Source organism: Monodon monoceros, unplaced genomic scaffold, assembly GCF_005190385.1.
Source record: "Monodon monoceros isolate NGI ecotype Baffin Bay Population unplaced genomic scaffold, NGI_Narwhal_1 Super_Scaffold_16, whole genome shotgun sequence".
NCBI lineage: Eukaryota > Metazoa > Chordata > Mammalia > Artiodactyla > Monodontidae > Monodon > Monodon monoceros.
The window spans coordinates 14,060,245-14,074,001 of NW_021703772.1; the positions used below are offsets into that span (position 1 = coordinate 14,060,245).

Genomic DNA, 13,757 nt, shown 5'->3' on the forward strand with positions numbered 1-13,757 from the left:
AGAATTATAAAGTGTTTCTAAAAGTTTTAAAATTTGGGTGCAAAGTCTTTCCTCTCATTTTAAAAGGAGCATGCATTGCTTTTAACAACTCTGAGAATGCTATTCATGTCAGCGAAATGATATCTTTATTATGAGAGTCATAATTCTTGGTACCCTTTAACAGTGAAAAGCTATTAATAACTTAATGTTAATAGCAGAGGTCTCTTTCTAGCTTCAAAAAATGTGCTTTTGGAATTCTAAGTCACTGACTTTTTCGTGATGTGGTAACAGTCCGGTAATTTCATGAGCTCTACCTTTCTTCATGAGAAATTGTGATTTGTCTGTGGGTGTTGTTGGAATATTGATATAGGTTTTCTGTATGGTCCTGAAACACTTTTCAAAAATGGAGGTACTAATTGTATTGACCGAAGTCACAGCCTGTATTTGACAAGGTCAGAAATAACCATTGACTCTGAATTCAATTAACCTGTAACACATCAAAGGGATCCAATAAATTGTTTTGGGGTGGAGGTGCTCTTTATTTGCTAGGACAAAACTCATATGACTTCAGTGTTTACGGCGCTCCTTCCTTCCCCATTTGCTACAGAAAATCCTATAGTTGCTGGGTCCCTTCCTGCCTGCGTCCACCCTACCTTCTAATCACTGAAGAGAGCACCAAGATAGTTGGGAAAGAGATTAGGTTGAAATACATAAAAAATTTTGGAGAAAAGGAAAATAAGGTCCTTGAACTGGGGCTAAGAAGGGAGTATGAGGGTTTGGCTTGTGAGAGTTTCCCAAACAGAATAAGGAAGAACAGAAGGGTCAAAGGTGGGTCATGACTTTTATCCTCATTAATGTGCTTTGTGGTTCGCCTGCTAAGAATAGAATTCTCTTTTAATTACTGTGGGTTTTAATTACTGTAGGTTGTTAAATTGTCCTTTAAATGTGACTTCACAGAATGACCCCTGAGCAGCATTGAGACAGGCTTGGAGCTGGGACGCTTTGCTGCAACGCTTGCCCCTGGACAAATGTCTCTGTGAGTAATAAAATACAAAGAAACTATAAGGGGCAAAAAATAACGATGTGCATGTGCAGTTGGGGCAAATTCTAGACAACAAGATACAAAAGATACAAAAAAACCCCTGCCACTTCTGAAGAGCTGGGAGCAAAAACAGGGTGAGGGGCCAAAAGCAGGGTACTTTGCATACCCCCTGCACTCAACACTACCAAAGGGGTGGGCAAACCACCTAAGCTACCCCTCCGGCCTGACCCATGGACACACCCCTACCCTCACCCCATGTAAGGAACCAGCTCTCCCCACCTCGGGGAGTGAGCCAGGGAACCTGTTTTTTGTTCTCACCCCCTCGTGCGGCCCCAGGAGCCCCAATAAAGCCTTGCCTGAATTTCTTGTCTGGTCTCTAGTCAAAGTCTATTGACTGGGGAAGGCCAAGAACCCTGGTGGGAATCAGCGTGACACCTCTCCTCATAATTTATTCAGGGTATTGCTCTATCTCGAATGGAAACTGAAGGCTGATAGGGATTAGGAAACCAATATTTTTGAAAAAAATTTTTAAAGAAACAGACTTTTTAGCATGTATTACTGTACCCTAGATTACTATCTGTCATACTGTTACAGTAAATGATTACTATATAATATAGGGATTCTTACTGTATTACCTCATCCGCAGCATGTGGGATCTTCTCGGGCCAGGGCTCGAACCTGTGTCCCCTGCATTGGCAGGCAGATTCTTAACCACTGCGCCGCCAGGGAAGCTCCTTTAGTGGTGTTTTAAACGTTTCTTTTCCTGATTTTTAAAATTGGTATTTTGGGGGGAAAGTATAGATGATTATAATCTGATTATGAGAAAAAATGTTTCTCATAATCCAACTGAGATGTGATTTATAATAAGAAATATATGTTTGATCTTCGTCCCCACTTCTGGCACAGAGCTCCTAAAACCCTTGGAATCTCCTAAGTGACAAAGGTGTCTTTTATTATGTGTTAAGGTGACTTTTGGATGCACGTAAGGATGGGGGTTTGTTGCCTGGAGAACCAAATATGTGAGTAGAGGGTTGGAATTTTCACTCCCACCTTCTTGACCTCCAGGAAAGGGTGATGGGCTGGAGGTTGAATCAATTATCAATGGCCAATGATTTAATCAATTTTGACTGTGCAATGAAGTCTCCATAAAACCCCAAAAGGACGGGTTTTGGAGAGTTTCTGGGTTGGTGAACACATGAAGATTTAGGGTGAGTTTCATGCCTGAAGAGGTCATGGAAGCTCCCTGACCTTACCCCATACCTTGCCCTATGCATCTCTTCCATCTGGCTGTTCCTGAGTTGCATTCTTTTATAGTAAACCGGTAATCTAGTAAGTAAAATGCTTCTCTGAGTTCTGTGAGCCACTCTAGCAAATCAATTGAATCGGAGGAGGGGACGTGGGAACCTCTGATTTACAGCCAGTTGGTCAGAAGTACAGGTGACAACCTGGGCTTGCAATTGGCATCTGCAATAAAGGGCAGTCTTGTGGGCCTGAGCCCTTAACCTATGGAATCTGATGTTATCTCCAGGTAGATAGTGTCAGAAATGAGTTGAATTATAGGACACCCAACTGGTGTTGAACCATTGCATGGTGGGAAAACCACGACACACATGTTGGAATTTGGTTGCAGCAGTTAACCAACCTATCAGAGATAATGGTCGCTAAAATCTTGGTTTACATTTGTTTATTCTTTTTCTATGGTTAAATACTGTAATACATATATTACAATATATAATTGATGTTTATATATATATAAACCTCAATTCAAATAGTGTTGAGAAACTAGAAGGGGGAGCTCTCATGCCTGGCAAGATCTCAGCCAATGAGAGACAGTCACAACTTAGCCAATGAAAAGCCATGGACTCTTTGTTTACTATCTCCCTCCCAACTTCCTTTTCCCTTTATAAAAGAATTCTGTTTTTGCACGTGACTCACCATGATTGTAGAACCCAAACAGCAATTCTTTGCTAATCCCAAATAAATCCATTTTTTGCTGGCAAAATAACTGGCAGTCTATTTGTTTTAGGTCAACAATATATAGTGTTTTTTTTTTTTTTTTCTCCAAACAGAGTCAAACTGTGTTTTAGGTTTTATATACTATTTTTCCTTCAGTGACATTGTTGTTTCTGGAAATGCAGTCTTAATTCTATGAGTCTAGCTGAACTTTCTTTTCTAAGAGAAGGGGAGAATGGATATTTGGGTCCACCTAGCACTCCCTGTTACAGCCCCTAGTAGTGAAATGAGTCAAAAGCTCTTTTACTTTCTGTAAGGTCCTTGATATAAGTGGCCAATATGCTCCCCAGAAATGTTTCTCTAGTTTATTCTCTCCAATATTGCACAAGTGTGTCTGCCTCATCTAGCTCTTGCCAGCATTTAATATTATCATTGAAACAAAATATTCGACAGTTTGATAGGAGAAAAAAAAATCATCACTATATTTGCATTTTTATGACTATTAGTAGGACTAAATTTTTTTCATATGTTCATTGACTGCATTTCTTCTTTGTGAATTGTTTCTTTATGTCTTTAGCACATTTTTTTGATATCTGCATTCAGACACTTGGGGTATTAAGCTGTTTGAAATTAGTATGTCTAGCAAGTGGAGAGTGAATTTGTTTCTTCTGATGTTGAGGATTAAAAACAACCTTAACGCAAACAGACTTCCTGAGACTTATAGAAAACCCTACTGAAAAACAGCTTGATGGTGATTGTTATTTGGGTCCTTTATAACTTAGGAAATTCAAGCTCATGTTGGCTTTATCTGGGTGTTGCAGGCAAACCAGAATGACTAGAAAATACCCTCCACACCATTAACCATGGATTTTCTAAATTCTTAGAAAACAGTGAAGCAATGCCAGCTTATCTCTTTCAAATAAGAGCTACCCTTGGAGTCAGGCTGATAAGTCAATTGCCCTGGTACTGTGTGCAGAGTGCATGAGGAAGAAACATCTTGTGATGGGAGCGTATCTGGGGTTCACATCCAGTGCCCAGGATGGGAAGACATACTCAAAATGAGACTTGAGAAATGGTAGCTCTTCCTGCTTTCTGCTGCCTGCATTTAATGTGTCAGTATTAATAAAAATGTCCTTTTGCTCACTTCATTGAAATATTTAAAGCGGAAACGGGGGGAAAAGTCTCAATATGTTCTCAATATTTGCATTTTGGCCTCATAGTCAAGCATGTATTAAGTAGCACATCTGCTCTAACTGTTGTCATAAGCAAAGTGTGTTTATGCTTTAATGCTGGAGACCTAGCAGCCTCCACTACGTTACCGAATCCAAGCTCGTCCTGCTCGCTGCACGACAGGCCGATAAATCTAGAGACAAGTTGTTGGGGCAAGGAATAGTGACTTTATTCGGAAACCCAGCAGACGGAGAAGATGGTGGACTAGTGTCCCAAAGAACCATCTTGCCTGAGTTAGAATTCAGGCTTCTTCTATACTAAAAGGGGAGGGAGTAAAGTCAAACATTTCCTGGTTCTGTTCAGCCGCCAGAGGGATTGTGTTAATTTCTTCCTCCCTGTAGTCATTCACAGGCGGGCCTGGTCAGGAGGTTTTCTGTGACTTAAACAAAGATATTTTAGTTTAACGCTTCCATTACCTGGGAGGCAGGGTTCCCAGAGATGGGCCATTATGTATAACTTAAGCTTGTAGGCAGCATCCCTTTAGTGATTAACTTCTAATAGAATACAAAGGTTCTTTTCTATTACACTGCCTCAGCAGCAGGCAAGCAAGCCTTGGTTGATCTTGCCAACTTCCAAACCATCATGGCAGACAAAGTAAGCGTTCACCAACAATATATGGGTCATATTTGGCGGTTCTTACTCAGGATCCCTTGTAGTGTGGTTAAGAATAAAATACCTGAATCTGTTGGCGTACCAAGCCAAGCAAAAATTTACTTTAATGGTAGTAAATACTTAATGTAGAAAAATATTTCTGTAGGTGGGTTAATCACTTGATAAATCAGTTGATCACCCACAGGGTCATCCAACTTGAGCTGTGTCTGCCCCCAGTCCCACCATGTGATACAGTTCCCTGAGAGATACCCAAGCCATACACAGTTAAGAGTAATTTATCCATTTCTAAAGGTAACTGACTGGATTGGCTTTAAAATGGGTTATCTCAATTGTGACTTGATAGTGAAGTAAATCATATTCCAGGATTTCCAAAATAATGAAAGAAAACTCATACTTTTGATAGGTGTAATTATCTAATTTCAGAGTTATCTTTTAATTCTTTTCTTGTCTATAACCTGTGATAATTAACTATTTTTTGGTAAATTATGTACAATTACTGTCTTGGGATATTGAGCTGTAGGTGACTAAACACCTATCATTCATATTAAACTGGAAAAGGCAGAAAACTTCTAACCAGATAGATACTTCTGAAAAAAGCAACCTCAGATTGTACTTTAGGCAGAATTTGTTGTAATATTCAAATATTTCAGTGGTGAACAAGTATTAATAGCACGCTATTTCCAGTTTCTATAGTTGTGCTGTATGCTTATTCTCTTCTAAGTCTATAAAGCCCCTGAATTGGATTTTTATCCTTTTGCCTCTTTTAGACAGCAGAGCTGGGTCCTAGCTGGTTAATAGATCAAGGCTGGCAGAATACGGCCGTACTTCTCTGCTCTAACATTGACTTTTTGTTCCATCCTGACAAAATCATTTAATTTTTCAGTTTCTAGATCTCTGTATTAAAAAGGAGGTCACAGAGAACTTGAAAGAATTACGTTGTTTTGGTATTCTGGTTTCTGAATTACCAAAATTAAATCATATTAAACAACCTTGTATAATTTTTCCCTATACCCCAGAATGCCTTGAGGTCATTCCAGATTCTCTGTCTGCATAGTGCAGCAAACAAGTTTCCAGTGTCATGGTGGAAATGCTGAAAAGCCCAGAAAACAATGATAAGTTGACAAATGATTTCAAGTAAGTGAAGGTTTGTGTATGAGAATGCAGAGGAGAGTCTTGTGACATGTCAGTCTGAAAACCTGCCATGAATTTGAATTTTCCACCATTACTAACATGGCCTTAATTAAGTTCAGGCCTACTGCTTAGAGGTAACTTATTGAGGTTTAGCACTGCCACATAATTCTGATACTTTATCACCATCATGTAAGGTCCCAGTCTCAACCGATACTTTTCAGCTGGGTTGGGGTGGGGATCAGAGAGAGAGATGTTGGATTCCACAGCAGGAAGCTCAAGGAGGACAGTGGGAGCAGGTACATCCCAGGGTACCTGAAAGTCCCCTAAAGAAGAAGCAAGCGCCGAGGGTGGAGGGGTGACCCTGGGCACTAGCCTGCACAGTATTCCTCTTAGCTATTGGACGGAAGACTTTGGGCTACTGAACCCATGACGTGGTTCTAGGAGCCTCAGGAACTGAGTACAAGTTCTCTTTTAACCTTGAGATAGTTTTTCCTCTTGAAAGTGAAACTCTTATGAATGGTTGATTGCTTTGAGTTTGGCTTTAAAAGGGAGGAAAAGAGGTCCCTATCAGAAAATAGGAGCATTTTATAGAAGAGAGAAAATAGAAGAAAACAAGATATAATTAAAGGATGAAAAGTAATGGTTCTCACTGTTTCCTTGAAGGGTGGTCACATATCTGTCTTGGGAGGTAGCCCTGAAAAGGCTATACTTTAGGGGGTTGTAGCATCAAGAAAAAATAGGGAGGGATTAAGAAGCAGTTTCTTCTTTTAAATGTTAAAGAAAGGTCAAGGGGCACTTCTGGAACAGTCTGAGGACCTACTTTGGAAAATGAGAATTTTGCTAGCTGTGAAGGGACCTGAGACATAGACTAGAAAGCTCATGTTCAGACTTTGTCAACATTACTCACAGTTTTGTCCTTCCTTTGGTTTTCTAACAATTACTTTCGATAATAAAACTTACCAGTGGTGGGGGAGGAGGAGGGAGAGGGGTCTGGGAGGCCATTTTCTGAAACATTGTTCTCTAGTCGACAAAGGTCGTCTGACAGTTAACAACGGTCAAATCGAAGGTTCTATGTCTTGACAGAAAGGTGGATTGCTGTGTTTTTGTGGGAGGCTCATGAAGTAACCTGGTTGCTATAATCGGCTGGATCAACAAGTTAGAGGTAGTTAGGACAAGTTAGCAGTGACTTAAAGACTCACAAAATTTAGGTAAAGAAAGTCTACAACAGGAGAAACAAAGCAAAGCAAAACAAAACCCAGTGCATTTAGAAGACCATTTCCAAAGCACTTCGCAGCGTGATTGTTCTAACCAATCACTCCGGCATCTAACAGGGCAGAAGCATAAAGGGCAGCCTTTTCCTTTAATCAGATGAAGTTGCTTCTTATTTTGTTTTTAAAGTTTTTTTTTTTTGTGGTACGCGGGCCTCTCACCGTTGTGGCCTCTCCCGTTGCGGAGCACAGGCTCTGGACGCGCAGGCTCAGCGGCCATGGCTCACGGGCCCAGCCGCTCCGCGGCATGTGGGATCTTCCCGGACCGGGGCACGAGCCCGTGTCCCCTGCATCGGCAGGCGGACTCTCAACCACTGCGCCACCGGGGAAGCCCTGTTTTTAAAGTTTTGCAATGATTTTAAAACACTGTCACGACCAATGAAAACCCTCTAGGTGACAGCAGTTTTTAACTTACATTGCTGTTTAAACCATAGTTTCTAGCCACCTTTTTGGGGAATTCCTTAACCCTTGACTTGATATATTGGGAACCAGGGTCCTATGGGACCTCTTAGAGGCTCATTTTTATGAAATTCAGAGCACATGAGAGATGCTCTGCTTTGTGCCATGAGAGAACTTCTAGTCCCATCAACTGTGAATGCATGGGTGTAAATCTAACACCTCTAATAAGAAATTAGCTTAAAGTACACGGTCTGCCAATGGTGAGTCAGCAACAGAGAAACATACCCAGAGGAAGTGTTACTGGGGGATGAAGGCTTTTTGTAGAAGTGCACCAAATCCTTCAGGGCTGGGGGGCACTACCTTGGGTTCTCACGGTTGATCCCTGAAAATTATAACAACCCCTTGGCCACCGCCATCTCCTCTGGCTTAGCAGGTAGCTAATGTCCCATGGAATCCTAGAAGCTGGTCCAGACAGGGATCTTAGAGAACATCTTGTTAGGAAACTGAAGCCCAGAAATGTTTGATTTTAAGGTTTCACCATAGCTAATTGGGGTTAAACATGTATTCTGAGTCCAATGGACAGTTTGTTCCACAGTGTGAAGGACACGGTATCAAAACTCTGTCAGGTTCGTCTTGTCCAAACCTGCATCAAGTATGACAAATCCACAGGGAATCTAGAAACCCATAATCATAAATGCAACTTCTAAAAAGCAGTTCTGCTTTCTAGGAGTACATTCTATTCTGGGGAAACCTGGGACGTCTAGTGCAAAGGAGACACGAAACCAGAATCAGATTCCAGTGCATATCAGGGAATGCGGCAGCAACACATGGTTCAAACTTTGAAGCTTAGGACCCAGGAGCCCAGACAGTTCTGGTCCCTCCTGGTCTTCTCTTAGAGTTGGGGTCACAGCCGGACCACCGAGTCAGGGGAATCTGCTGAACCTGCAAGGTCGTGAGTCTCAGTGCCTGGGCCCGGAAGCAGATGGGGTCATGGCAGCTGTGTCCCTAGTGTGAGCAGTCATACTGACCAAGGCTCAAGACTGCAGTGGACAGTGCCTTCCCTACAAGGCTGGGCTCCTGCAGCCACCACGGCCTGGACCCACCTGCACAAACCAGCCAAGACTCCCAGGAGACCCCTATAGGGGACTGATGAACTTGAAGAACATGAGCAGGAATGTGAGGCACATGAAGACAGGCTTTGGGAAGAGTATTTATTATTTAACATCAGAATTTCTGATACCCGATGTGCAGTGAATGAATTCTGTAGACTGAAAATGCGTCATAATTGATAAGTTTAAGTCTCAGATTCTTTCATCCTAGAGCCAATGTTTCACTTGGCTTTGGGATAAAAGGAATGGAGAACTGCATAGGAGCGGGGGAGTCTCTGTGGATGCATATGAGAAGAAACCTAATTTGAAAAGACATCCAAGACACAGTGGTTATTATAAATGTAACACCGCCATGGCTTATCCTGAGGAGGGGTAAGACCGCCATTGCTTGTCCAGAGGAAAATCGCTTGTGGGAAACAGGCCCAAAAGAGCAAAGCTGTTCAAGAAAATGTCACAGACTTAAGGATAAGATTTGATTTAAATACCAGTGGCCTATAATTCTGAAAAGTTTTTTTTGGGAGGTGGTTGTTTTATTTTGGTAAAAGCTGTTTATCCTCAATATTTAGAGGTTTACTAAAAACATTTCTGTCATTATTTCCTTTTTGATTCAAAGGGTTTAAATCTCTCAAGTTCTAGAGTCTGAAATCCACAACTTGAATGTATCCTGACTTAGAATGTTTTGCTTTTATCTTCCAAAGAAACATTTAGGAATGATCTAAATAACTGATTTAAATGTGCCTGAGAAGCAGATGAAGCAATGTTCTCTTATTAAAAAGTATGGGGCTTCCCTGGTGGCACAGTGGTTGGGAGTCCGCCTGCCGATGCAGGGGACACGGGTTCGTGCCCGGGTCCGGGGGGATCCCACGTGCCGCGGAGCGGCTGGGCCCGTGAGCCGTGGCCGCTGGGCCTGCGCGTCCGGAGCCTGTGCACCGTGGTGGGAGAGGCCGCAGCAGTGAGAGGCCCACGTACCGCAAAAAAAACCAAAAACAAAGTATGTTGTTCCACCAAGCTGCTGTGGAAAGAAATTGTGACTGCAATGATTATCCAACTATCAGACCCTAGCTTTCTGAATGATTTCAGATAAATGACTGTTTTTTTGAAATATATTGTATATCCCCGAAGTATTTGCAATATTAATTAGGAGTTTTACTTTGGGGGCAAAAGTGTACTTTTTTAATAAAAATTTACTGGACAAAACAAAAGGATCAAAGAGTTAATCCTAGAGATTTAAAAATGATCTGAAAAATATTAAAATTTTGTCTTTGGTTCAACATCTCTATTACTCCCAATATCGTTTCCCCTAGATACTTACCGAGTGCTTTTAACGTACATGATCTCTTTATTTATTCTGTGAATTGGGTATTGTATTAGTTCGTTAGGGTTGTTGTGAGAAAATAGCACAGAATGGGTACCTTAACAACGGGAATTTAAATTCTCACAGTTCTGGAGGCTGAAGTCCTAGATCAAGGTGCAGGCAGGGTGCGCTTCCTCTGGGGGCCGTGGTGGGAGGATCTGTTTCAGGCCTCCCTCCTTGGCTTGCAGATGGCTCCCCTCTTGCCAGTTTTCCCCCACATGGTCATCCCTCTGTGCAGCAGTGTCCCCTGTGTCTCTTCCTCTTATAAGGACAACAGTCAGATTGGATTAAGGTCCTACCCTAAGGGCCTCATTTTAACAATCATTCTTTAACAAGGTGAATATGGTAACAGTCTGAGATACTGGGAGTTGAGACCTCAACATCTGAATTTGGGGGAAACACAGTCCATAACAGACATTATCTCCATTTTATAGAGGAAATGGAGGAAAATGAGGTCCAGGGAATTCAGTTGCCCAATTCTTTTACTACACCAATTTTATCTAACTATCTAGGAAATGTAGAAATTTGTGCGACAAAGAAAAATGGTGTTAGATTCAGTCTCTTACTTTAAATCACATAGAATCTACTTAAAATCAATATCAGAATTTAGCTACAACCCTACCTTCCATGTGTACTGAGTTTGTAGGTTTTAAAATTATTTAGGATAAAAGAATCTGAGACTTTAAGTCATCAAAGATAGCTTACCTTCAAACTACAGAATTAATCCAAGGCACATTTGGTATTAAAAATTCTAATATTAGACATTCTAAAATTCCAATATTCACTTAACTTACTAATAAATATGTTTTTTACAAACCTATTAGTTTCCAGTTGCTGCTGCAACAAACTACCACAAACGTAGTGACTTGAAATAACACAAATTTATTATCTTACAGTTCTGGAGGTGAGAGGACCAAAATTAGCCTCCCTGGGCTAAAATCAAGGTGTTGCCAGGGCTGCATTCTTTTGTGCAGGCTCCAGGGGAGAATCCATTGTTTTGCCTTTTCTAGCTTCCAGGGGCTGCTGCCCACATTCCTCCTGGCCCCCTTCCACCTTCAAATCCAGCAGTGTCAGGCCGGGGTCCTCTTGTGCTGCCATCTCTCTGGTTCTTTCTTCTGCCTCTTTGTTCTACCTATAACGACTCTTGTGATTACATTGGGCCCACCCAGATGGTCCAGGATGCTCTCCTCGTCTCAAAGTAAACTGATTAGCAAACAATTCCATCTGCAACCTTGATTCTCCTTTTCCAGGTTTCCTAACATATTGTATTGTCTGGGGATTAGTGGGACTGAGCAGAACCCTGTGGCCTCTCCAAGTACAAAGGCCTCTTCATGTCTCCCGTCTCTTGTTTATAGAAAAGCTGAAGTCTCCCGGGCCCACCGGAGTCACAAAGGAGCTGCCTCAAGCAGCTATGATTTGGACAATAAAGTCACAGACTCAAGTGTCTGATGCACATTCCTGAGTTCTTTTACAGATACTGTGACGGCCACAGGAGGGAAAAAGCTGACTGCACGATGACCAGGCAGTAGCCATGACATAAGCTGCTCCATCTTGAGCAATACTGCATCTATGGCTAACACAATTCCAAGAACTGGCCTTAAGAGGATGGGATTAACACTGTTGCTCATAATCTTTGTAGGCATCAAAATAATTATAGCTTGTTCTTCCTGGTTATGTAAACAGACAATTACGATGGTTAGCAAAAAGATGCTTCAGACCCATGTTGACATCTTCTACTCTAAGAATACGGTGCCCTATGTCAGCATGAAGAAGTTACAGAAGACCCACCTTCGCCCATAATCCCACAGCAATGGAATGATGCTCTGACAAGGGGGCATTCATAAGCAGTTTTTGGCAGGAAAGAGATCTCTGCAGGAGGCACCCCTTTGTCCTGGCACTAATATTAAACCAGGGACCCCCATGCGCTACTTATCTCCAGCCCTAACACACCTTTCAGATCTTTTGATCACACAACACCTTGCCTAATCTGTTGGTTCTTTCCATAGATCAAAGAAGTAGAAATGAAGAATAAGTAATTAACAGATAACCAGATCTTTTTCCTAGTTTCCCCTTCGGTCATCTCGTGAACAAACTGTGTGCACGAGATAGCATCTAAAGAAAAATCACAAGAAGTCAACAAGCCTGCACACAGCGGAGGGTGGTGATGACTCTGACTCCCCATCTCAATGATTAATGGAGATTACCTCCCTTTTTCCCTTTAAAAACTTCCATGGCCAAGCAGAATCTTCAGAGATGGTTTCTGGGGGACACTGAGTCCACTGTATCCCCAGATTGCCGGAGTTCTGACTACAAGCAGCTTTCCTTTCTGCCAACATTTGTCTCTCTCTCGAGTCCTGAATTTTGAGCAGCTTTCTGAGCAGTGAGCAACAGGACCCAGCAACAGGTAACATTAGGACCTGGGTATCTTTGGAGGCCTGTTATTCTGGTACCACAGAGCTTTTCAGTTCATTTCATCTTTCTTGTTCATATTTTTTTGGTCTGCATTACACTTCAGTGATCTCTTTGGAGCTTTAGTCTTCAGCTACTTTCCAATCCTGGCTATGTTAATGAGCTTATGGGAACATTGCTTTTTTTTTTTTTCTTCAGCCGCGCCAATGTGGTGTGTGGGACCTTAGTTCCCTGACCAGGGATTCAACCCGTGCCCCCAGCAGTGGGAGCACGAAGTCTTAACCACTGGCCAGCCAGGGAAGTCTGGGAACATTGCTTTTATGAAAAAGTGATATTTAATTAAATTTTTAAGTGGACCAAGCTGCCATTTTTCTAGAAATTAAGCATATATTAGGATGGAAATTCCAAGTAAAGACGTGTATTTTTTGGACGTGAAAAAAGTTCATGATTTATTTTTTATTTTTTTTGCGGTATGCAGGCCTCTCACTGCTGTGGCCTCTCCCGTTGCGGAGCACAGGCTCCGGACGCGCAGGCTCAGCGGCCATGGCTCACGGGCCCAGCCGCTCCGCGGCATGTGGGATCTTCCCGGACCGGGGCACGAATCCGTGTCCCCTGCATCGGCAGGCGGACTCTCAACCACTGCGCCACCAGGGAAGCCCCATGATTTATTTTTAAATGGAAAAAACAGATTGCAGGGCAGTTAAACACAGAACTGAGAAAGGTGAAATTATTTATTACGTCTAGCTTGTAAACAGGGATCTTACCTCATCATCTCTGAAGATTTGTTAAATGCCTACCTCCAGCTGACTCTGAGTATTGATTTTTTTTATTATAAAACAAGTATTATTCCATTATAGTTATTCAGAAGAAGTCACCTGAACAAGCTGAAATAGCTCAGTTGGGAGAGCGTTAGACTGAAGATCTAAAGGTCCCTGGTTCGATCCCGGGTTTCAGCAGTAGTTTTGGGTTTTTGCACTAAATATAGTTTCCTGGCAGTCTTAACCAAAATATAAGCTTTAAGGGGAATATTTGGTTATTATGTTTTGAGTGGGTCAATGACATTTCAAGGAGGGGTGGCGTCAGGTGCCCTGGTGGGCCTTTTTACTAAACCCCCAATACCTTAGTACTTCCTGACTGTAATAATAATAGCTAACTTATCTTGAGTACTTGCTGTATGTCAAGCTATCCTTTAAGCTTTCTCTGTGTATTAACTTATTTAAAATGACCACTAAAATTCTTGATAACTACTTGTTAAATAAATGAACAGTTTG

The 13,757-nt window shown here is 41.9% G+C and overlaps 1 non-coding gene across 1 annotated transcript; it reads left to right on the forward strand.

The window, feature by feature from the left end:
• Positions 1-13,369: 13,369 nt before the first annotated feature.
• TRNAF-GAA lies at positions 13,370-13,442 on the forward strand. The gene has a single exon. It is a non-coding gene; the product is annotated as a tRNA-Phe (tRNA).
• The last annotated feature ends 315 nt before the right edge of the window (positions 13,443-13,757 follow it).